General features: G+C 36.3%; 2 pseudogenes across 1 annotated transcript; one reads left to right on the forward strand and one right to left on the reverse strand.

Annotated features, from left to right (window-relative positions):
• Positions 1–253: 253 nt before the first annotated feature.
• Positions 254–2,943, forward strand: LOC145001153 (P-loop NTPase domain-containing protein LPA1 homolog 2-like; annotated as a pseudogene). The gene is made up of 14 exons (XR_013661496.1): positions 254–433; positions 583–666; positions 755–828; positions 906–939; positions 1,102–1,159; positions 1,245–1,359; positions 1,435–1,472; positions 1,578–1,675; positions 1,755–1,810; positions 1,893–2,091; positions 2,165–2,259; positions 2,354–2,410; positions 2,490–2,630; positions 2,762–2,943. The product of XR_013661496.1 is annotated as a P-loop NTPase domain-containing protein LPA1 homolog 2-like (transcript).
• A 1,069-nt stretch (positions 2,944–4,012) lies between these two features.
• LOC145012871 (uncharacterized) lies at positions 4,013–6,231 on the reverse strand (annotated as a pseudogene).
• Between the last annotated feature and the right edge of the window lie 19,032 nt (positions 6,232–25,263).

The following is a 25,263-nucleotide window of genomic DNA, read 5'->3' on the forward strand; positions in this document are numbered from 1 at the left end:
AGTATAGGGGTGAAAGTGTAAATAGTTCATTCAAAATTATTATAGTAGTAGTGTTTAACTGTTTATATTGATTTCTCCTCATGTTAAAATTAAAATCTCCCTTATTCATTTTTAGACGATTTCTAAATGAAATCATCTCTATTGATCTAGAGTGAAAGAACATATACAAATCACGACCTCTGATCACTGTTTTCCCCACTGATTTATGATCAGTATATGTTCTCAGCTGCAACTCTGAGCTTAAAACTAGACGATGAAGAAAGAAAAATCAATGTTAATTGCAAACCCTAGTGGAACTACCGAAGAAAATTCATCTTTTTCAAACAGAGTATTCCTTCTAGAAGATGAAGAATCAGAGATGCAACAAACTACTAGTGACTTCCCTTTGCCAATCGCCACTCGTAATGGTTCCTCCAAATACGATTTCGTCAAGGTTTATTGCTTCTCTAATCCTTAAGTTTCTTCCTACTTCTTGTTGTGATATATAACTTTAGCTGATTTTACATTAATTTATCTAATTAGCTATGTATAGATAGGTGTAAACGATTGCGTTGGTTATAGGTTTTGCTACTTTGTTTTCAGGTGAAAGTATGGTTGGGTGATAATGCTGATCATTACTATGTCCTCTCTAGATTTTTGCTTAGCAGAATGTTGACTGTTACTAAGGTGTTTTCGACATTTCTTTGTTACTTATTCTTCGTATTATCATTCCAGTAAAGTTTTATGTTAAACATCATAGTGTTTTTGTCTTCAGATTCCTAATCATGTCGCTGTAAAAATTTCCCTTGAACTCAAGAAGCTGCTCACCGATAATAGCCTTCTGGACGTGTATGTCATCATAGCATATCCTCCAAATACTACCTTAACATATGTCTCTTTAAATCTTATATAATAGTTTTTTGCAGCTCTCAATCTGATCTGGAAGCTAATTTGTTTAAGGTATATATATATATATACATATATATGTATATATATATATATATATATATATATATATATATATACACACCCCTGTTATCTCCATTTTAGCCATGTTTGAGTTTTTACAGTATGCCACTTTCAAAATGAAAGACATAACCATAATTATAACTTTGATTGCAGGTCATGGAAAGGCGGGCTATGGGCAAGAATATATAAATCATTACAAGATGATGGCAAGGTATTTCCCAACTCCCCTTTTGTCTCTTTTTATAAATTCTTAATATAGTAATTAAATCTTTCTTTTGTATTTATACCTTTTGTAGATTTCACCATCAGCGAGTACCATTAGTTATTCTTGTATGTGACACAGCATGTGTTGGAAAGTCAACAATTGCTACCCAGCTTGGTCAAAGGCTAAACTTGCCAAATGTTTCACAAGTGAATCTTGATCTCCCTTGTTTTTCTATATTTCAAATATATAAACACATAGTTTCATTTTTCTTGATGTTACAGATAGATATGGTGTATGAATTGCTAAGAACATCAACAGAGTATGTAACATATCAACACTTATATATGACAACTTAATACACATATTCTTATTTGAATACAAACTACCATATAATATAGTAATATACCACTTTGTCTTTTCTCAGTGCACCTTTGACATCTTCACCTATTTGGGCACGCGACTTTATTTCATCAGAGGAACTAATTACTAAATTTTGTAAAGAATGCAGAATCGTTCGAAAAGGTAATGTACTTTTTGTTTAAATCAAATTATTTTTTGTTTGTTTTTTTACATTAAAGGACTTTCTTTTGTTTTGTCATACGTTTGGCTGGTGATTTAAAGAAAGCAATGAAAGATGGGAAGCCGATCATCATTGAGGTAACACAAAGTACACTTTTTTATGGCAAATCATTCGTTCTCATGTAGATACAACAAATATTGTCCTTTTTTGCCCTTGCAGAGGATGCATGTGGATCCTAGTATATATTTAATGGATGAAGAGAACAAATCACCACATAAGGCTTCAAAAACATATGAAAATGACTTAAAAGACACATAAAATAATGTTGAAATTTCCAAAACATAAGCAATTGGAGAAGAGTTGGATAAAGTTTCAGATGGGGTAAAATCTGTCCATATTGTTGACCAAGCTTCTTGTAGTCAAACTTAGCTCTTAATTTTATTTATTTATTTTTATTTTGTTACTTTCTTATTTCTTATTTGGCCATTCAGATGACAGTAAGCCTATTTAAAGAAGAGAAAAATTCGGGGTCACTAAACCGGTAATAATTCATATAGTCCTTAAGATGGCAGAATTTGATCATAAGGTAAAGATTATTAATAATTCACATCATTTTTTTCTTTTCTTTTCTTTTTCCTTTTTTAAAATTTGAAAATATCACTTGCTCTTATCATATGGAGGCACTACTAGAAGAGTGAATATCTAGCAGGAAATTCAGTAATAAGTATCCAATCCATGTGTCAAAATTTATTAAGATTTATTATTTATTGTTGATCTAGGAAAGAAAAATATATTGATTTTTTTTAATGTTTTCAGGAAAAAGATAAAGTGATTAACAACTTAAAAACCATTCAAGATTATCTATGCTCATTTAAATCACATGGATTAATAGTTGCTAATATATCTGCTACAACATTCCCACAAACTCTTGATTGGCTGCACAATCATCTCCTTCAGGTATAATAAAACTTGCCTAATTTCTGTTTAAATATAAAGTCAATAAATCGAAAGTTTTTTGAAATTAGCATGAGCTATAGTTGGTGATAATATTTGTTAAGATTCTTTTACTTCCTGATATTTTTTTTTAGTGTATTGAGCAAGGTATATCGGCTGCCTCAAAAGGAAGCAGTAATCAGACATGTGGAAGTTAAGAGTACAGATTAATTAATATCTTGAAAAGTTGTTTGTTTTGTTTAATGGAATGGATGATTCCTGCAATGGGCAGAATGTGATTCCTTTCATTGTGTATATTGACTTTTTTTATAAGTATAAAAATGTTTTGTAGCATTAGGTTCTGTTGATTTGACTTTCTGATCTTCAAACTTGTTTTTCTATTATTATGCTCTAAAGTCTAAACAAACCATTGTTGCATGCTTCATTAGGATGGACAAAATTAAAGTGTTAATTTCAAAATTATTGTTGATTTAGATCTAAATATACTTGTTTTAGAAAATTTAATGCGTTGTTTGTGTACTTGAAATGCTTTAATACATTGTTGATTTAGGAAAAATGACAAGTTTACTATTTGAACAATTTAAGGATAAACAAAACAAACAACTTTTCATAACTTACTGTCAAAGTGATAGAAAATTTAAAGTATAGAGGTGAAATGTAAATAGTTCATTCTAAATTATTAGAATACTAGTGTTTAACTGTTTATATTGCTTTCTCCTCATGTTTTTTTTTGAAAGTGCAATTTCTCCTCATGTTAAAATCTCCCTTATTCATTGTTAGCTTCGTAAAATGAGAGGTGCTTCTTAGATGATTTGCATGATTGCGATGTTCTGAATGAAATCATCTCTATTGATCTAGAGTGAAAGAACATATACAAATCACGACCTTTGGTCACTGTTTTCCCCATTGATTTATGATCGGTATATGCTCTCAACCGCAACTCTGTAAAACCAGACGATGAAGGACAAATCAATGTTAATTGCAAGCCCTAGCGGAACTATCGAAGCAAATTCATCTTTTTCAAAGAGAGTATTCCTTCTGGAAGATGAAGAATTGGAGAAGCAACAAACTACTAATGACTTCCCCTTGCCAATCGCCACTCGTAATGGTTCCTCCAAATACGAAGCACATCTCATTTTATATTGTTTTCTCCTCATGTTTGTTTTGTTTATCCTTAAACTGTTCAAATAGTAAACTTGTTGTTTTTCCTAAATCAACAATGTATTAAAGCATTTCAAATACACAAACAAGATATTAAATTTTATAAAACAAGTATATTTATATCTAAATCAACAATAATTTTAGAATTAACACTTTAATATTGTCCATCCTAATGAATGAGCAGATATATTAGCAACTGTTAATCCATGTGGTGATAATATTTGTTAAGATTCTTTTATTAGCAATAAATCAAAAGTTTTTGGGAATGTTGTAGCAGATATATTAGCAACTGTTAATCCATGTGACTTGAATAAGCATAAATAATCTTGAATGGTTTTTAAGTTGTTAATCACTTTATCTTTTTCCTGAAAACATTAAAAAAAATCAATATATATTTTCCCTAGATCCAACAATAAATAATAAATCTTAATAAATTTTGACACCTAGATTGGATACTTATCACTGAATTTCTTGCTAGATATCCACATTTCTAGTAGTGCCTACAGATGATAAGAGCAAGTGATATTTTCAAATTTTAAAAAAGGAAAAAGAAAACAAAAGAAGAAAATGATATGAATTATTAATAATCTTTACCTTATGATCAAATTCTGCCATCTTAAGGACTATAGGAATTATTACTGGTTCAGTGACCCCGGATTTTTCTCTTCTTAAAATATGCTTATTGTCATATGAATGACCAAATAAGAAATAAGAAAGTAACAAAATAAAAATAAATAAATAAAATTAAGAGCTAAGTTTGACTACCAGCAGCTTGGTCAACAATATGGACAGATTTGACCCCATCTGAAACTTTATCCAACTCTTCTCCAATTGCTTATGTTTTGGAAATTTCAGCATTATTTTCTGTGTCTTTTAAGTCATTTTCATCTGTTTTTGAAGCCTTATGTGGTGATTTGTTCTCTTCATCCATTAAATATATACTAGGATCCACATGCATCCCCTGCAAGGGAAAAAAAGGTCAATATTTGTTGTATCTACATGAGAACGAATGATTTGCCATAAAAAAGTGTACTCTGTGTTACCTCAATGATGATCGGCTTCCCATCTTTCATTGCTTTCTTTAAATCACCAGCTAAACATATGACAAAACAAAAGATAGTCCTTTAATGTAAAAAAAACAAACGAAAAACAATTTGATTTAAACAAAAAGTACATTACCTTTTTGAACGATTCTGCATTCTCTACAAAATTCAGTAATTAGCTCCTCTGATGAGCTAAATTCACATGCCCAAATAGGTGAAGATGTCAAAGGTGCACTGATAAAAGACAAAGTGGGATATTACTATATTATATGGTAGTTTGTATTAAGATAAGAATGTGTGTATTAAGTTGTCATATATAAGTGTTGATATGTTACATACTCTGTTGACGTTCTTAGCAATTCATACACAATATCCGTCAGTAACATCAAGAAAAATGAAATTATGTGTTTATATATTTGAAATATAGAAAAACAAGGGACATCAAGATTCACTTGTGAAACATTTGGCAAGTTTAGCCTTTAACCAAGATGGGTAGCAATTGTTGACTTTCCAACACATGTTGTGCCACATACAAGAATAACTAATGGTACTCGCTGATGGTCAAATCTACAAAAGATATAAATACAAAAGAAAGATTTAATTACTAAATTAAGAATTTATAAAAGGGGACAAAAGGGGGAGTTGGGAAATACCTTGTCAACATCTTGTAATGATTTATATATTCTTGCCCATAGCCCGGCCTTTCCATGAGCTGCATCAAAGTCATAATTATTGTTTTGTCTTTGATTTGAATGTGGCATAATGTAAAAACTTAAACATAAATAAAATGGAGATAACAGGGGTAGATGTATATACCTTAAACAAATTAGCTTCTAGATTAGATTGAGAGCTGCAAAAAACTAATATATGAGATCTAAAGCGACATAGGTTAAGGTAGTATTTGGAGGATGTGATATGATGACATACACGTCCAGAAGGCTATTATATATGCGCAGCTTCTTGAGTTCAAGGGAAATTTTTAGAGCAACATGATTAGGAATCTGAAAACAAAAACACTATGATGTTTAACTTAAAACTTTACTGGAATGATAATACGAAGAATAAGTAACAAAGAAATGATGAAAACACCTTAGTAACAGTCAACATTCTACTAAGCAAAAATCTAGAGAGGACATAGTAGTGATCAGCATTATCACCCAACCATACTTTCACCTGAAAACAAAGAAACAAAACCTATAACCAACGCAATCGTTTACATCTATCTATACATAGCTAAGGAGATAAATTAATGTAAAATCAACTACAGTCATGTATCACAACAAAATATAGGACGTAACTTAAGGATTAGAGAAGCAACAAGCCTTGATGAAATCGTATTTGGAGGAACCATTACGAGTGGCGATTGGCAAAGGGAAGTCATTAGTAGTTTGTGTTGCGTTTTGTACGCATCAATTACACTCTAAAACTAGGTAGAGGAAAAATCGAAAGAACAATATACCTAAGTGTACATGAATCCTATGGATCTATGGCTTCATGCTAATTACATCAACCCTAGAAAACTAAAACATAAGTAAGAAAACACACCTCAAATGTAGCCCTTGATCTCCATGCTTGAGATCTTGAACCTCCATGAAGTTGCTTGGATGAAAGGACCCAAACCAAAATCCCTCTAATGGTGTCACACCTTATGACACCAAAGAATGGAATAAAAATAACTAGGAGAAAGGTCAATTTCACAAACCCAAAGGGGTTAGAAATCATTACTAAGAGTGGGAAGAAGAAGGTGCAAGTAGGAATGAAATCCTTAAGGCCCTATTTATAGCCTTGGATGCCTCCTAAGGTTTAGTATTCCTTCCCATGTGGGATGGAGGCATAACCACGAAATTTCACTCCTTTCCCATGTGGGACGGAGTGATTTTCATCCAATCCTAATTCCATAATGTTCTAGAACATTCCTCATTAACTAACTATCGATTAATGAACATTCAACCCTTTAATTAATTAAACTGTTAATTAATTCCCAAAATATATTTCCAATTAGTTTCTAATTAATTATTAACCATAATAATTAATAAATCAATTTCTCCTTTAATTATTCTACTCAATTTGGGTCTTGAGGGCAACCCAAAAGGACCCTGCTATTATTAGAAATATTACCAATAGTTAATGACCTTGAACACTATTCCAACAGTCTCCCATTTGGACAAGTCATCAACTATACTAGGACTAATACTTCTCCAATAATCAACAAAGAGTTAGCCATCCAATATAACTACTGAACTCTTGATCTAATCAAGATTCAACCCTTAGATAAGTGATCAACTATCCCTTCGTTCTATGATATCTGTATGAATTCAAGACATGGATAATGGTCAATCTCAAAAATTCAGGATTATGTTTCCTGATATAGATTTGGGACGACTGCATCAGACTACTAAATTGAACACATCAATTCTAGTCAGGGCTCGGCCAAGAACTTTAGATGTTAGTACCAAATCATCGAGGGGCCCATAGATATCGCTTCTCCTATTAAGGCAGAAAGAACGAATAAACTTCGATTACATAGTTTTTGTCTATTTCATCATGTCACACATGGACATACCCTTTATAACTACTACTTATAGTTAGCATTGGAGTAGTCCAATGCATAACATAATCATAGAGAAAAACCCCACATGTATCTAGGTTTGAAGAATAGAATACATTATCGTCTTAGAATTACTCGTGACTGAATCCATGAAGTAATCTCTAAGCGTGGGTTGGTCCAATACTTAAATCTCTATTAAGCACTCATGAGTGTTAGCACAATCTCTTTGCTATGTCCAATAAATATGGACAATCCACTAATACTCATGACAGTCTTGAATTACTACTTACTTCGAAGAGTATGTCTGACTATGGATGTTTGAGTAAATTAATACTCGAGAAGTGGGTTCCAAACATGCAAAGTGAGAACGCAATGATAGGCTAATTGAAATGACCGAAATCCACCATATATTAAGATCACCACTTAATAATTGCCAAATCAAATTAAAACCTATATTGCTTAAAGTTCTAGGGTTTTAAAACTAACCAAACTAAGAGTGTTTAAGCCAATTCATTTGCAAATCTAATTAATGCTTCTAGACTTTGTCTGACTGTCAGACTTGGTCAGTGACATTGGCTTAGGAATGGATCAACAAGATTATTTTTCGATATGAAATATTGACTATGACATCTTCACATTTGAATCACTATCAAACACGATGGTATACACTGAGTATACGTCATGTGAGATTGTGTGACTTGGGATCCATACTCTAGGTAAGTTCACCCTTAAAGTCACAAAGAGACTTCATAAGGACGATCAATGATTGAATTTCAACAAAGATGTCACTAATGAATCTCTTTCATCCACATTGTCTTCATTGCAATTTAACCAACCGCAACACACTCCAAGTTTGCAAAATCCACTATGGTGTAATACTTGGTACTCTTCCAAGCTAAAACTTCACAATTCAAAGAAGCACAAAATCCGATTGCAAACGAAAACGTCTTTATTAGTATGGAACTTAGCATCAATGTAACTCTTACAATGATCTCTTCCATACTATCAAGATCATATCTTCTGTCCTCCAAGGACACTTAAAATTTTCTTGATCTTGATTCGTTGATTCTTGGCAAAATTGAAATAATCAAACTTGTGTTGCACGAGACATACAAGTCATTAGATATGGTACATGTCATGACATGTATGATCGATCCCATAACAGAAGCATGTGGGACACGAATCATTTGCTTTAGCTCAATAGTAGAACTAGGACATTAGCATTGCTCATTGTCATGCCATATTGTAATAAGCCTAAACTCCTTTTCAAGTTACCTCAACATTCCATGTAGTTTTGTTTAATCCAATGAATCACTTTGATCTATCTCCATAGATCGTTATTATGCACGTGTCTTGTATCTCCCATGTATATCATAGTGAAACAGTTCTCATACCAAGCCAAGCTTTTACACCTACAAAGTTAGAATACAGTTTCCTATAAATCGTACATTATCTATGTACAATACAAGGGTGACTACAGTGCTCCCAATAGCACTGGCATATATATGGCTTATCTATGTTTTTAGATATTCAAACTCTTTGAACATTTCTTATTAAAACAAAGATTCGAATTACTCCGCACTAGCTTTGACATATATATGGCTTATCTTTATTTCTTGAAATTCAGACTCCTTGAACTTTCTCGTTGAAATAATGATCCCACTTGCAAGATGCTTATTTCGGTCCATAATGAACTTCTTAAGCTTACACATCCTTCAAAACCTATCTTCGTTTAATTATGTGTTTGTTCTTATCCATGATTGTCTCTACTTGAAGATCACTTGCACCTAAGGGTTAAGGTCAAGTGCTAGGTCTACCAAGTTTCAACATACATGGACTGAATCTCGCTTTACATGTATTCCTTCCATGTTGTAGCCTTTAGGGCCTACCATAGCTTCCGATAGATGGTACAGTCTGATTGCTATCTACCAGTGACTCGAATACCTTAGCAATATAAACTCTTATATAACTAGGTACATGACGTCTTCTATCAGATCTATAATGAAAAATGGAAATATGTCAGTTTCCTTAATAGCTCTTTCAATTCCAAATTGAATGTTATGTCTAACTTTAGGATCGTTGTTGGTTGACTCTTGAATCTTATCAAGATCAATGTGGCTCCCACTAGCCCTTTTGGAAATCATCCCCCTCTCTTGGAAGACTGCCCTTTGAGCAACATACACTTTGTTCTTAGAAGGTTGTTAAACAATTATCCAAAATGCTTAATGGGTTCTCTAATGAGATAACACATCTTTAATCAAAGTCCTAGATTGTCGAGCGCTCCACGACAAGCATAAGCCTCATAATCGTAGACTTCCATATATAGCAGTGAGGATAAAATCCCACTTCACATACCGTAGAGTGTTTCAAGAACCTACTTATTTGGCACAATACCAAAGTACTTCTTGTAACATTATTCATGGTACAATCCTCAAATTATTAGCAAACACAATGCAACTCATCTAGTACGAAATCAATGAACGATTTGTTTCTCTATCCAAATAACACTTCCTAGTGGTAGTGTTTTGGGCGGAGATAGATCATGAAACTCTTTTACGATCACTTAGATGATTGATAAAGTTTGGACTGAGACTCTCACTATGAGTGTCTCATCCTATTTCCCAATTGATTCTTAACTTCGCTATATGAGAGCTCTGAACACCTGAGAGGTTCCAGACTCACATTCATATGAAGTTGGTCTCACTATGTATCGTGGTTAATCTGAACGGTCCATTAGTGTGAACTAATTCCAACAGATACTTACATCACCCAGTGACGCATTCATCATCTATCTTGATAAACAATTTTTGCATTTATCATAAAACTCGAGGTGAAATGATATCCAAAATCTATTCCAACTAGATACTTGGTAATGCATTTCTGATTTATGTATCCAATACTATGATTCCACAAATACATTTTAACCAAACATTTGGATGTATTTGAATAAGTACTTATTATGGTCAATTTGAACGATCCATTAGTTGAACGAACATCAACATATATTCACAACAATACACCTTATTTAAATGTTCAAATCAATTTTGAACTATTGCTAGTATACTAGCTTCATACAATCCATGACTGTCTTTTAACATGTTAGAATGCTCCATATTTAAATAAATCAGAACTATCTCATGAATCATAGTATAAACAATTTCAATTATAATACCATCAACTAAACATTTTGAAAAGAGTTTTCTTTTGATCATATGAATGTAGCAAGGGCTTGGAATTCAAGATCAAATTATCTTCTCCATGTTTTAGTCTTCTTACTTCATTTTAGTGACTGCACATTCTTGCAAATGTCAGCACTAATCCTTAGCAACACACTCAAGGTTTAGATGTAATGTTTTGATGGCATTATAAATTCATATATTTGATTGAATAACAAACATGGAAGAACTAGTTATCTTTTGATCCTATGGAAAGTAGCATGGGCTCGTGATCTACAATCAAATTTAACTTCTTCATGTTCCAATCCTTTCACCTCAAATATACATTTAGGTGTAACACTCATAAAAGTTGCACCAATTTAAAACATTTTAATTCATTAAAAAGCCATTAAGTTATAACAATTTGTTTTCAAAAGAGTTTAAACATCAGAGTATCCCCATAACCATATCACAAAATCATGAAGTATGAGGAGCGATACGATCAGGCCTTCTCCTTGCCACGATCTCCTGAAGTACCTAAAACCAAAACACTACAACTGTAAGCCCGAAAGCTTAGTGAGTTATCCCCAAAATACCAACCACATATAACCATACTCATGTCATATCACAATACAGAATAACCATGCATATTAAGTCTACAATGTGACTGGTCTGGCCGCACCGGGCCTTCAGAACACCTGCTCCACTCTACGAGTCTAGCCATGTATATTGATTCTACAGTTTGATTGGTCTGCCTGCACCGGACCTTCAATCCACCTGGTCCACCCTCTAAGTCTACAGTATGACTGGTACACCCGCACTGGGCCTTCAGTCGGCCTGGTCCACTCTCCGAGCTCTGGTACGTTTGGACCACCCTCTTGGGCCTTCAGCCTATCCGGACCGCTCGCTGGGCCTTCGGGGTATCCTGTCCACCATGGGTATTTTGGCCTATAGCACAAAGCAGGACCCGCCTCAACCCAAGCCCAGCCAAACAACCATGTGCACATAAAATAGTTAATCACATCACAACCCTCAACCAAACAAACGAATCTATCAGATCACGCAGCATAGCAACATCCTAACCAGGATATTGACCTAACCGGTCACTAACATAACATTACCCTACATACTAGGATACCGACCTTAACCAGGTCCCTAACATAACACCATCCTAAAACCAGGATACTGACCTTAACCAGGTCACCAACATAATACCATCCTAAAACCAGGATGCAGATCTAGCAACTAAAAAACATATCAAAAAAATACCCAGATTCCCATCCTATAAAGGGCCGGCCTTGGTGCTTTAGACCCTGTTGATATAGTGATGATAACTCACCTAGAAACTGCCGAACCGAATCACGAAAGCACAAACCTGAAGCACTGCCTCCAACTTCAATGCCTATAATCATTAATGATCCAATGACATAAATATCCGAAAATTACCATAACACCCCTGAAGGTCAAACAGATCAAAGTCAAAGTCCTGGCCAAAGTCAACCATCCTGATTGACTCTACTCGCTGAGTCAACCCGTCGACTCACCGAGTTCTCAAACTCAGAAAACTCTCACAGCACGACTCAACTCGCCAAGTCACCCTAAGACTCGTCGAGTCCAATGATCTCTGAGTTCCATCATGCCCAACTCACTGAGTCGCTAACCGACTCACTAATCCAAGGTTTTAACCAAAAGAGGTTAGGGTTCTGTGACCTGACTCGCCGAGTCCAGGACAATCTTCAATAGACTCGCCGAGTTGTTCTTCCAACTCATCGAGGCCATGCCCATCTTGATATGACTCGCCGAGTCCACCCATGTGACTCGTCGAGTCCCTTCAGTCCTTAATCCATACTGAGGCTTTTCGAGCCATGTTGGGGCTCCAAACTGTATATCCACTCTTGTAGTGGATAACTCCCACGTAAAGTTGCAAACTTTATGTGAAACCAAGGAGTTAAAGGTCTAAATAACTCTAGGGCTAGGGTTTAAGACAAAGGGGCTTCACCAACAACTCATTGACTGATGCTTTATGGCATTCTAGACCATCACAAGTCTAGATATGGAGTACCAAGCTCATATCTAAACTCCAAACCTGAAATAGATCTCAATCATACCAAAATGGCCCCAAATCTCAATCAAGAATACATCTAGAAGCAATAAAGGCAAGGTAACAGCTTATTACCTCCAAGATGTGCCCAAACTGCAGTAGATTCTGGATCTACATCACTCACTTGATGCAAGCCCTTTTGATCTTCAAGCTTCTTCCACTAGAACACCTTTCAAAGCTTCAATCTCCCTCCAATGGCCTCACACTCACGAGCTTAGGGTTTTCTATCTCTCAAAAGAAATAAGGAGCCTGAGAGAAGAACATAAAGTCCTTCAAATAGGGTGCAAACCCTAAGATTAGGGTTTTTCTCATTCCAGCACCAACTCGTCGAGTCCAGCTTCTGACTCGGCAAGTTGGTCACTTAATTTTCAACCCAAAACCCGCTCCGCCTCGGTGAGTAAGCATACCTACTCGTCGAGTCCCTTCTTCGAAATTACACTTTAAACCCTTAAATCATACTTTTGAAATTTGGGATGTTACATTGGGCAAGTTTGCTTTCTTAGTCCTTTTCTTGTTATGGAAACGAGCAACTGTTAGAACATGTATTAGAATAAGCCTTCCTTTGTCCTAGGTATTAAGGCCTAGATTAGGTATACCCACACTAATCACATTTTTAACCGTGGGAAATTGGATTTTCTTCTTCTTGACACTTCTATTCATGATAGTAAAATATGAGAGTGTTTTGAAGTATGGGTTTCTATGATTGGCCATGCTAGTTCCAAAAGGAAACCTCAACATCCTGCACAACTCCTTAATAGATATTCAAAGTTGTTCATATAAAAATCAGAATGAACTAATCATATGTACATGATAGATAGTCATAGTCAACTCCTAACTCAAGGAAATTCCATTTTACATCAATATATCAATTTACAACGTACATTTGATCATTTCTCTTTCTAACAATTCAGAATGCAATGTTTGAAGTAACCTAGGAAGAGATTTAACAAAGGCGTGATCTTTCCTTTCGTTTATGACAACTATTCCCAAACTAAGAAATTGACAAGATTTATCATCCTCATAGCTAATCCTTTCAAAGGTTTTATAGAAGTAGATTTTAGTGGATAAGGTTTTCGACATCATTCAATAAAATTCTATTATAGTTTGTTTTACTTATCCTTAGAAAATAATCACCCTAAATTATTTTAGAAGGCTAGAATCCAAATTTGGCTCCATGATGTGTAAACGGATGCCATAAACACACCATAAAGTTATTTAGGTAGGCAAATCCCTTTGCCAATTTCAATAACCACGAAATTCCTAGATCTTTGAGATTACTTAACTATCAATGGCGTGTTAATCTCAGATTATGTTCATCTCAAATTCAATGACGGAGTCGTCGCAGATCATAGAACAGATGGTAAATCGACCATACAAAATTGCATGGTCCCCGACTCAAGTTACGCTTGAGATTCGTGAGTTCCACATCATTCTCTACCTATACTCTTAAATTGACGTGTCGGTTAACCACACGAGCTTCATCAACAAGTTATAAAGAGAATGTGCAACTTTTATGGATAACATAATATTCACATTAAATAGATTGAGAATTAACCTTGCAAAATCGCATGGTCCCCGACTCAAGTTACGCTTGAGGTTCGCGAGTTCCATATCATTCTCGACTATATTCTAGATTGATGTGTCGGTTAACCACCCGAGCTCAACCAACAGAATATAAAGAGAATGTGCAATTTTCATGGATAATATAAACTCACATTCTATTAATAAAATGGGATTTTGTTTTATACTTGTATTTAGAATACTTTTAGATTTACCATTATCACTATCAAACCCTTTCGGTAACTCCATTCTCAAAATGCAATAGGGAGGTGAGGGTGGTAAAGGCGAAGCATATTAAAAACCAACCTCATGAGGAATCAAAGAGACCTCCTTAAACCCTTACATTAGAACAGGTGAGCCTAGTCGAGGTAAGACTAACAATGTCAATGTTTAAGCACACGATGGCGCATGTTGTAACTTTCTTATACATATAATAGACACAATTCTAATATATATAAATACAAGGGGTAAATTGAAAACTCTTTAAATTTAGTTGTCTATTATTAATTCTAATTAATTGCGAGGACGCTATGTAGTAATTAATAAATCATAAGGGTGTAATATTCAAATTTATAAATCTCTGTTATGAAAATATTATATATTTAAATTCACTATTCAAATAACAAATAAATATTCAAATTCAAATAAACACATTTAAATAATATATAAAAATTATCAAATAAATATTCAAAATCAAATAAACGCATTTAAATAGTATTTATCAATTTTTTCATATTCAAAAACAATTTAAATTTTGGTATTTATCCATATTTAATAAACCTTCATATTTGAAAAATGGAAAAAATCCAAAAACCCTAATTCTGTCGAGCTCATGTCGTGACCCCCTTGTTCACGTTGTAAGCTACGACTAGGGTTTTTATCAATTACGGATTTTTCATCTAGTCTTCTTCCATTCAATTTCAAACAAGTTTTTATAGAAAATATGGACCTAGGGTGAAAGTAACCATGAACCAATGGCTCTGATACCACTGTTGGGTTTTCTACACATCAAATACACTTTAAAACTAGGCAGCGGAAAAATCAAAACAACGATTTACCTAAGTGTACATGCATCATATGGATCTATGACTTCGTGCTAATTACATCAACCCTAGAAAACTAAAACATAAGTAAGAAAACATACCTCTTATGTAGCCCTTGATCTCCATGCTTGAGATCTTGAACCTCCATGAAGTTGCTTGGATGAAAGGACCCAAACCAGAATCCCTATAATGGTGTCACACCCAATGACACCAAAGAGTGGAATAAAAATAACTAGGAGAAGGGTCAATTTTACAAACCCAAAGGGTTTAGAAATCATCCCTAAGAGGGGAGGAAGAAGGGTTCGCGAATACCTCAAGCCAAGGTGCAAGAATGAATGAAATCCCTAAGACCCTATTTATAGCCTTGGATGTCTCCCAAGGTTTAGTACTCCTTCCCATGTGGGATGGAGGCATAACCACGAAATTTCACTCCTTTCCCATTTGGGATGGAGTGATTTTCATCCAACCCTAATTCCATAAGGTTTTGGACATTCCTGATTAACCAACTATCGATTAATGAACATTCAACCCTTTAATTAATTAAACTGTTAACTAATTCCCAACACATATTTCCAAAATATATTTCCAATTAGTTTCTAATTAATTATTGACCATAATAATTAATAAACCAATTTCTCCTTTATTTATTCTACTCAATTTGGGTCTTGATGGAAACCCAAAAGGACCCTGCTATTATTACAAATAGTACAAATAGTTAATGACCTTGGACACTATTCCAGTAGTTTCACTAGGGCTTGCAATTAACATTGATTTATCCTTCTTCATCGTCTGGTTTTAAGCTCAGCGTTGCAGCTGAGAACGTATACCGATCATAAATCAGTGGGGAAAATAGTGATCAGAGGTCGTGATTTGTATATGTTCTTTCACTCTAGATCAATAGAGATGATTTCATTCAGAACAGCGCAATCATGCAAATCGTCTAAGGAGTACCTCTCATTTTATGAAGCTAAAAATGAAAAAGGGAGATTTTAACATGAGGAGAAATCAATATAAACAGTTAAACACTAGTACTATAACAATTTAGAATGAAGTATTTACACTTTCACCCTTATACTTTAAATTTTCTGTCACTTTGACATTAAGACACGAAAAGTTGTTTGTTTTGTTTATCCTTAAACTATTCAAATAGTAAACTTGTCGTTTTTCCTAGATCAACAATATATTAAATGTCACACCCCAAAATCGTTAACAGAAACATTCCGGGGCGGAGGACGTCATGTATAGCATCACAACCAATGAATAACAACAATCATTGCAACACAACCATTACAGTGAATATTTTAGAAAAAAACATTTACATCTGTTTGAAACTCGATTTGAATTACATTCAGTAGTTTTGCAAAATAAAAACTTAAAGACTCTAAATGCTTCGGTTCCTCGAAAAATCCAGCAAGTACCTGTCTACTGATTTACTGATAATACAAGCAGTTCGAAAAATATCAGCATAAACTTGGTGACTTCATCAAAATTAATTAGTAATGAAAACATATTGATGAGCGAGCCGAAATGAATGCGTAGTTTCAAGAAAATCCAAGATTTTCTTTAGTGAAAAACGTAGTGTTATCGATTTTGTATACAACTATGAATGTTCGTTTCTAAAAAGAAATCGTAGAGGTATGCAAAATACTACTTCATGTGACTAGCTAAAACTAATCATGAAGTATACGTATTTAAATGTAAAACCGTAGCATATATGATTCGGTTTTGAAAACCATGGCTCGGCCAATATGCATAGTGTGTTTAGTTCTATTTGGTATAAATAAAACTACTGAAGAAAACCAAGTTGGTAAACTATCGGTGATTTATACATAATGTGAGTCGTATAACCATGCTTTATATGACTAGTGACCTTCCCAACGTTCTTCAGGCGTTGATGTCAAATAACATTTATACATATCAGGCGTGCCCGCCTAACTATAGCTAGCAGTCCAGATGTGGGATTGTCAGTCCCGAATAGATCTATTCACAAACCTTATGCTCTCCCTCCAGGTGACTCTGGTTATACAGTGGTAGAATTTATCCTTGTACACCTAAGGTTACAGTAGTGAAGTAGCGCCTGATAGTATTGTACAATCTAGTTTACATGTAATGTAGTAGCGTTATACCGTAGTGAGAATCCGAATGTATACCGTGTATCGTGATAAGTTACAGTTATGAAAATCATGATAAAACAGTGATATAAACTGTAAACGGTTTCTGTTCCAGTGCATATGTTTAGTAGAGAAGTTTCTATGCTTAATAAGTTTTTAGAGAAATCCCAACTATACCAATTATAGTTTGCATGTATAACGTAAGTAATAGCGTATCCGTAAAATCTATGCAATTTTTGTGAAAACGTCCCTTATGCTCGACATAGTACAAAAGGGAAATAAAGTATGAAATTTTGCATAAGTTTTATGTGTATTTCAGAAAACATTTAGGTTTAGCTTGTATTCCCCCCCCCCCCCCCTGAAAACATTAAAATGTAGGGGTATGAACTCACAGTTGTTGCGTAGAGTTGTTGACTGAAAAGAAGGTTCCTGAGTTGTTGCACGTGACACTTAACGAAATCCTATTATCCAATAAATACATATATGTATCTAAATTAGCGATTTCGATAAATAAAGTGTGATAAGAACACTTATATTCGGTTCAGGAATGTTATCGGGACTTGATCGAACCGAAGAAAATGGGTTTTCAGCTAAAAGCTCCACCAAAAAGGTGTTTACGATTGTGAACAAGAGTTTACGGTTTCTGAAGGATGACCGTAAACATAAGAACGGAGTTTATGGTTTCTGAAGACGGACCGTAAACTCAAGGACACTGGTGTTGGATGCTGATTTGTAAGAGATGAGTGATCTGATACGTTCCAAGGTGACTCCAAACGTGGTTTCTCGATGATTTCCGAAGTTTAAATGCGTTTTTGAGAGTTTACGGTTGATGATTCTTAGAGCGGGGAGGAGAGAATGCGGCCAGAAACGTCTCACTGAAGTCGGAGGCATCGTATTTATAGGGTGAGGTGAGGGGTCCACACATCTCTGACCATAAACACGTTTGAGGTCGAAAACTAGTTTACGGTCGTATTCCCATTTAGACAAAAAATGTTGATTTGTTTCGAGATATTCGGGTTTCCACGGGATTTTTTGTTCCGACTTGCAAATATTTTAATTAAATTTAACTAGATTATTTTCTAACCCAAAAAGTTTGATGGAAAACTTAATGGATCTGAAATTTCATTAACGGAAAATACGTAGCAGAAACAGAAAAAGTTTCGGGTTGTCACATCATCCCCCCCCCCCCCCCCCGTTAGAGGGAATTTCGTCCCGAAATTCGAATCTAGAATTCAAATCATGGATTAGAAATGAGATGCGGATACTTCTGTTTCATCTGATCTTCGCGCTCCCAAGTGAAATCAGGTCCCCGTTTGGCATTCCAGCGAACCTTCACTATCGGAATGCGACTTTGTTTCGTTCGTTTGACTTCTCGATCCATGATTTTAATGAGTTCTTCCATGAAGTTGAGGTTCTTGTTGATTTCAGTCTCGTCGAGAGGAATCACAAGTGTCTCATCGAACATACACTTCTTTAGGTTTGATACGTGGAAAACCGGATGAATGTTGTTGAGTTCTCGCGGTAACTGAAGTTTGTATGCTACAGGACCGATTCTAGAAAGGATTTTGAATGGTCCAATGTACCTTGGGTTTAGCTTTCCACGCCTTCCGAAATGTATCATGCCTTTCAAGGGTGAGACCTTCAGAAGGACACGGTCACCAACCTGGAACTCCAAGGGTTTACGTCTCTTATCAGTGTTTCTCTTTTGTCTATCTTGTGAGGCTTTCAGTTGTTCCCGGATTTGTACAATCTTTTCAGTTGTCTCTCGAATGGTTTTAGGACCAGTGAGAGTACTGTCGGGGATTTGACCCCTGATTAGCTGCGTGTCGCCCACCTCAGCCCAAAACAGAGGGGATATGCACTTGCGGCCATAGAGGACTTCAAACGGCGCAGCCTTGATGCTGGTATGGTAGCTATTGTTGTAGGAAAATTTAACCAAAGGAAGATGAGTGTCCCATGACGCGCTGAAGTCAATGACGCAGGCTCACATCATGTCTTCCAACGTCTGAATTGTCCTCTCACTCTGTCCATCAGTCTGCGGATGAAAAGTCGTGCTCATATCCAATTTAGTTCCAAGAGCCTTCTATAAAGACTGCCAAAACCTCAATGTAAACCTGCTATATCGGTCGGAGATAATGGATGCGGGTGCACCATGAAGGCGAACTATCTCTTGAAGGTAGATCCGTGTGAGTCTCTCCATCTTGAAGCTTTCTTTGATTGGTAGGAAGTAGGTGGACTTCGTCAACCGATCGACAATTACCCAGATAACATCGTGCCCACTCGGAGTTTTGGGTAACTTGGTGATAAAATCCATGTTTATCCTTTCCCACTTCCACTCCGGTATTTCTGACTGCTGAAGTAGACCTGAGGGCTTCTGATATTCCACCTTCACCTTGGAGCAAGTCAAGCACTTTCCCATGAAGGTTGCAATCTCTACTTTCATGTTTGGCCACCAATAGAGCTGTTTGAGATCCAGATACATCTTATCTGAACCTAGGTGAACGGAGTATTTAGTCTTGTGAGCCTCATTCATGATAACCTCTCTATACCCGCCAAAATTTGGGGTCCAGATTCGGTTCATGAAATAGTAGACTCCGTCTCCCTTGATCTCTAGATTCTTTTCCATTCCTCTCAAGGCTTCACCTGGCATGCTCTCTGGTTTTAAGGCTTCCATCTGAGCCTCTCTGATCTGCGTGGACAGGTGGGAATGGATGTTCCTTGTTAGTGCCTTCACCTTACGCCCTGAATACTCCTTTCGACTGAGGACGTATGCTACCATATTGGCCTTGTCAGGATGATAGCGAATTTCACACTCGTAGTCATTGAGTAGCTCGACCCATCGTCACTTTCTCATTATTAACTCCTTATGATCAAAGACGTTATGTACGCTCTTATGGTCGGTGAAGATAGTGCACTTGGTTCCGTAAAGATAATGTCTCCAGATCTTTAACGCAAAGACCACTGCTCCCAACTCTAAATCGTGAGTTGTGTAATTGACTTCATGTATCTTCAATTGCCTTGAGGCATAGGCAATGACCTTTCCTCTTTGCATGAGAACACATCCTAGGCCTTGATTGGATGCATCATAGTAGACCATGAAGTCTTCTATCCCTTCGGGCAGGGACAAGATAGGTGTGCTGCACAGGGCCTGCTTCAATGTTTGGATTGCAGTGTCTTGCTTGGCTCCCCAACAGAAGGTTACACCCTTCTGATTGAGGGTAGTTAAAGGCTTAGCGATTGTGGAGAAGTTCTGGATGAACCTACGATAGTAGCCCGCGAGACCCAAGAATTGTCGGATTTCTGTGGGTGTCTTCGGTGTAGACCAATTCTCAATCGCTTTGATCTTGGATGGATCAACATGTATCCCTTACTTGATAATCACGTGTCCAAGGAAATTCACCTTCCTGATCCATAATTCGCACTTCGAGAATTTCGCGTACAGCTTTTCTACCCTTAACGTTTCCAACACCTATCTTAAGTTCTGATTATGGTCGTCCTCATTCCGCGAATAGACAAGTATGTCATCAATGAACACAATCACAAACTTGTCTAAGAAATGGCGACACACCCAATTCTTCAAGTCCATGAATGTTGTTGGTGCATTAGTTAGACCAAAGGGCATTACTATGAATTCGTAGTGTCCATAGCGAGTTCGGAATGCTGTGTTGGGCACATCATTCTCCTGAACTCGCAACTGATGGTACCATGATCTTAGATTGATCTTTGAGAAATAACTGGCTCCCTAAAGTGGGTCAAAAGATCGTCGATCCTGGGTAAGGGATAACAGTTTTGGATGGTCAGCTTATTCAACTCTCGGTACTCAATGCACATCCGAAAGGATGCATCTTTCTTTTTCATGAATAAGATCGGAGCTCCCCAGGGTGAGGAACTCGGCCTTATGAATCCTTTGCTGATCAGCTCATTGAGCTGACTGAATAATTCTTTCATCTCCGCTGGCACTAGACGGTATGGAGATTTAGCTATAGGAGTAGCTCCGGGGATCAAGTCGATATGGAACTTGACTTGGCGTTCAGGAGGGATTCCTGGGAGGTCTTCAAGGAAGACATCATGAAAGTTACAGACTTCTGGAATGCTATCTAGATCTCTAACTTCTCGCGTTTCGTCGACAACATGAGATAGGAATGCATGGCACTCCTTCCGTAGATATTTCTGAGCTTTGATGCACGAAATGATACGGAGGTTCTGTTGAAGATTAATGTGTTGAGTCTTGGGCTCTTTTCTTTTACAACCGGATTGGGCTTATCAATCCATGCTTATCTAGATTAGCCTCCTTTTTCTTAGATAAACTGTTAGGGTTTTAATATAAATATATGCATGCATGTAGGCATATACATAAGGGTTGTCGTCATTCTCATTGATAACTGTAAACCCTAAATCCTCTACAGTTGATGTTCTTTATCGAGCTCTTCTGAGGATTGTTTATTAATCATTCGACACCTTTTGATCCATTTGCTTGTTCTTATTGTTTATCTGGTTATTTCTCTACTTGTTTCATAGATCTAATCGATCTTCAAGTTTATTTTAAACTCATCAATTGGTATCAGAGCAGGAGGCTGTGTAATCGATACACTTCTTTTCTGTGAAAAAGCTTCGATTAGGGTTATTCCGCATTCATTGATATTTATTGAGCCGTCATCTCATAATTGACGTATCTTGATATTTATTGTTTTTGCCCTAATTTGATATATTAGAAATCTGATCTTTGAACAGGTTATTCGATCAATTATGGACGAGTCGCAATCCAATCCCATCAATATTTCAAACAGCATTGGATCAACAATGAAGATTCCCATCCTGTACACCCATGATTATGAAGTCTGGGCAAATCACTTTGAAGATTATGTCATAGGATCTGAGGATAATGGATACCTCATCTGGGAAGCAATCATCTCTGGACCTTTTTCTCATTCAGCAACTTCAAGGATTATTAAAACTCAAAAGGAGTATAATGATCTTCTAAAAGATGTTAAAGATATAGCGCAAGATGAAAAAGATAAATTTCAGTGCAATATCAAAGTGTTAAGATTGATCAGATTCGCTCTTCAATCTGATACTTTTAGGCTGGTAAGTTCATGCATGACTGCAAAAGAGATATGGGACAGGCTACGTGAACTGTACTCTACAGACGAAGATCTTGAACACTCCATTCAAACCTTACTCTTGTCTGAGTTTGGTGAGTTCGAGCAAGGAGCAGAAGAAACGGTGACTCAAACGTTCGATCGCTTCAATCGTCTTCTTAGCAAGATGATCAAACATGACATCGAAAGGAAGCTTATTGAACAGAAGGTTACGTTTTTGAACGGACTCAGATCTGAGTGGAGAGCAGTTGTGTCCACAGTTAAAGCGCACGAGCAATTCAAATCCTATTCTTTGGCAAAACTGGTGGGCATCCTAAAATCTCAAGAAAAGATTGTATTACAGGAGAAAAACATGGTTTCAAGTCTAGGTTCTTTGGCCCTCCTGTCGAAAAGCAAAGCGGTGATAGAGGACGAAGATCTCAACTTGGATGATTATGATCTCACGTCTGAGGACTATGCTATGATGGTGTCAAACCCCAAGAGATTCATCAAGAAGAGATTCCCCACTAACAGGAACCGAAACTGGCAAGGGAGTTATAGCTATGAAAAGGTCAAAGATGAACTGAAGGCTGAAGAGTCAAAGAAGGAACCGAAGGCTGAAGAAGATTCTGGAGTGAGCTGCTATTATTGTGGAGGACAGAACCACTATGCAAAAGATTGCATCCTCAAAAATATGGCAGAAAAGGATGAGGAAAATGATGAAGAAGTTGTGTTGTTGAAAAAGCTTGATGAATTAAGGATGAAGAAATCTGCTGCTAACCCTCCTATGAATGCTTTAATTGTGCAGGGTTCGGTAGCTGATGATGAGTTCGGTGACGTGGAGGTCTGGTCAACCGACTCCGAAGATGATGAAGTGAGGAAGCCTTCACATGGAAAGGCTTATGTAGTGAAAGAAGAGATCAGTGGAGGAAGATGCTTAATGGTGTCCGACGTATCTCAGATGAGGAAATACAACACTGATGGTGGGAATGGTGACACAAAGGAGCAACAGAATCTGTGCTTTACTGCCAAACCACTCAGCGTGCAGTTCAACGAACTTGATGAACTGATCAAGAAGGTACAATCATTTTTTGTCTCATTTAAAGTTCCACAATGCTCATATGAAAAAGAATTAAAAAGTGTTAATTCAAGAATCTCTCATCTAGATAGTAGTTTAACTCAAACTCGGGTCACCAATTCTAACCTAACTGACCAATTAAGTAGGGTGTCTTCGAAGAGTGAGGAACAGCGGATGTGGATCGAACTGAAGGAGTCGGAGTTAATCAAAATAAAAGATGAAAACATTTATTTGCAAAGAGACAATTTAAAGCTTTCGAAACAGCGAAATGTTTTTTGTTTGATTGCCAAACGTCTTTATACAAATATTACTCAGCTTCATTTGAATTGTGAAATAGGGCAAAAGATTCATCGCATGATTTTACCCTTCCTTGAGTTTAAGGAAGATGAAATTGATGCTGAAGCATATAATTGTGAGAGTGTTATTTCGTCTGAGGATGTTAATCCAACATATCTGTATGGACTGGAAAAAATAGAATCTTTCATTAAATCCAAGGACCACAAGAACATGCTCAAAAACCTTTTGGATGAAAATGATAAACTGAAGCTATGAACCAAAACCATACAAAAATTTGACTCATTGAATGTCAACTTAAGCTCACAAAATAAAATTGATGTTGAAAATGCATCTGAGCTTAATGAGGACGATCATATGAGTGAAATTTCTGTAGAGGACACGGTTGATTGTTCAGAATTTGTCAAGAACGAACCCGAGAACCACAAAAATCTCATTTCAGAAAATTATGTGGTGTTCGCTCGGTTGTCCCAACAAAAGGCCCCGATCCTTGTAGAGAAGGCAGTCATATACCAAAAGGTTAGAACCACTCCAAATCAGGTGTACAAGGTCACAGGTGTAACCGAACATCAGACTGCTGAACTCACAGCTATTGTGAACGAAGACAATGCTGATGGTTGTGATGAGTTCTTCTGGTCAGCTCCCATTGACAATGTTGATGAAACGGTAGGTCTGTCTGAAAGGACTTCATGGAAAACCAAAGGCAGATACATACCAGAACCTTTGAATAAACCTGACAGCTTCAACGTGGCAAGTACCAGTGGTACAAAAGATGTCCCTCAAGAGAAAGAAATTCCTGTAGAAGATGTCACATCCCCAAGTGAAACTTCATCAGTTCAGAGTGGATCAGCCAACGAAAACCAAAAACATAAAGCTAACATCCATCATCAACCAAAGCAGATGAGAAATCAAAAATGAGAAAGGAATCAGAGTTACAGGAAGAATCTCTCAGAAAGAAAACAATTTTGGCAATCGCAAAATGCCTATTTCTCACATCAAGACAGGAATTTAAAACCAGAGAAAAATCCTGTTGGATCGACAGAGAGCAATAACAACCGAAAGCAGAGGCTCGGTTCTGAGCAAAACAACAACCGAAAGCAGAGGTTCGGTTCAGAGAAAAATGACAACCGAAAGCAGAGGTTCGGTTCAGAGCATAATAACAACCGAAAGCAGAGGTTCGGTTCAGAGCAAAATGACAACCGAAAGCAGAGGTTCGGTTCAGAGAATAACAACAACCAAAAGCATAGGTTCGGTTCAGAAAATGATTTTAACCGAAAGCACAGGTTTTGTTCGGAAATCAAAAGAAATCAAAACTCTAGGGTTAGTCCTAATGTTGATCAAAAGCAAAAGAGTCACCTAGAATCTTCAACCAAAAAGTCATACCAATCTGAGCTGTCTCATTCTAACTCTTCAAAATCTCCTATCTCTTCTCCACCTTGTCCTAAATTCCACTCAGTTCCTTCT

Source organism: Lactuca saligna, chromosome 1, assembly GCF_052625555.1.
Source record: "Lactuca saligna cultivar CGN05327 chromosome 1, ASM5262555v1, whole genome shotgun sequence".
Taxonomy (NCBI): Eukaryota; Viridiplantae; Streptophyta; class Magnoliopsida; order Asterales; family Asteraceae; genus Lactuca; species Lactuca saligna.